Source organism: Galeopterus variegatus, unplaced genomic scaffold (genome assembly GCF_000696425.1).
Source record: "Galeopterus variegatus unplaced genomic scaffold, G_variegatus-3.0.2 Scaffold6452, whole genome shotgun sequence".
NCBI lineage: Eukaryota > Metazoa > Chordata > Mammalia > Dermoptera > Cynocephalidae > Galeopterus > Galeopterus variegatus.
Window position 1 is genome coordinate 46,687 of NW_007732563.1, and position 1,642 is coordinate 48,328.

Below are 1,642 nucleotides of genomic sequence, written 5' to 3' on the forward strand. Positions count from 1 at the left end.
ACTGCCACCAGCGAATTCCAGTGCTGCCCTGCTGCACCAAGGAGCCATTTTTTGTTCTTAGCTATACTGATTCAAGTTTAATGAGAAGAATCATGCCCAGCTAGGAGAATTTTCTGCAAGGAATGGAACTAGCTCATGGCTTTTTGCTGAATGAAGACGCATACTAGGTGAAGGTTTATTTCTGAGTGGTTGAGATATTTGGGGAAGCTCTTGTTAGCAACCAGCAGGAGTGATGGAAGAGAGAAACAGAAGACTGTTGTTGAACAGCTCCCCAAAGCCTCCTACCTGCCAACTCCTTGCTAAGAATCTAACCATACTTTATAGTATTGGAGACACATTCTCTGTTTACGAGACAAACAATAAATGTAATAACCTTATTCATAACAAAGATGATTCTCCAAGTCATATTTTCACCAAGCTGTAGTTAAACACTAAAACTGAACAGAAAAAAAAAAAAAAAAAAAAAAACCTCTTTCATCAAATACCTGAAAGGAGAGACCCTGCAGCCGTCAATGCCATTCTAGGAAAGTGGAGCTGTTCCCTGGATTAGCGCTCTTGCAGAAAGACTGTGGGTGTTGCACTAGTCAAAACATGCTTAGATATCAAGAAGTCATTGCTGAAAATGATCCTTTTTCCCAGTTTGGAAAGCAACAGGGAAAAGGTCTGCTGACCCATCCCAGTTACTGTTGTGAATCCCTCCTCGCACATCACAGGGCAATTGCTATGGTACAGCCTGAACAAAAGGGTTACTCAGTAAACAAGTACATAAACAAGGAGGTGCAGAGCAGGGTGGGGAGGAAACCAGTGAGCAAACAGAAGACACAGAGAAGCACAGAGACCCCGAAAATGTGAAAGCCAGAAGCATCCTTAGCAATCGCAAAGTTCAATCCCTGGACCCACTTAACAGGTGGAAAGAATAAGGCCTGAAAAGTAGAAATGATTTAGAATCCTCTTGTCTCAGTGAGATCAAGGGCTGTAAAAGACATCAACTCCAATCACCTCTCCAATAACTGAAGGTCTCTAAAATATCCCCAGCAAGTTGTTGTTCAGGTCCTGTCCTTACCCCTGAAGCTGAGAGCTCCCACCTCTGGAAGCAGCATGATTTATCATTGAATACTATTGATATAATCTTAAAATAGAGCTGAAAAATGCCTCTCAGTAACTTCCATTCACTGGCCTAGTTCAACCCCCTGGATGCCGCACAGAATAGTAATAACAACAATGATAATAATACAAATCCCTAATCCAAGGTACAAAAAGCTCTGAAAACTGAAAGCGTCTATAACTCATTTGGCAGCAAAAGCTGACATGAAAGGGTGTGTGTTGTTTGTAATCCTCATCTATCACATTCAGTATGAGTATGTGGGGCTGCAGAAATATTCTGTATTTGATTCTTGGGTGTTGTTCCAGACCCCACAGAGAGTATTATGACTATAAGGCATATGTAATGCATTATTTGGGAGAACCACAAGAAATTATTATTATCACAGATCAAAAATGGTCAGATATTGGCAATTTCATATGGTTTAATCCTATGCTTTTCTAAAATCTGGCCCCAAGGATTTTAGATATAGTACCTGTAACCATAAGGGAAATCTCCACCTTGAGCACTATGCAATAGGTGCTGCAACAAGCACGACTA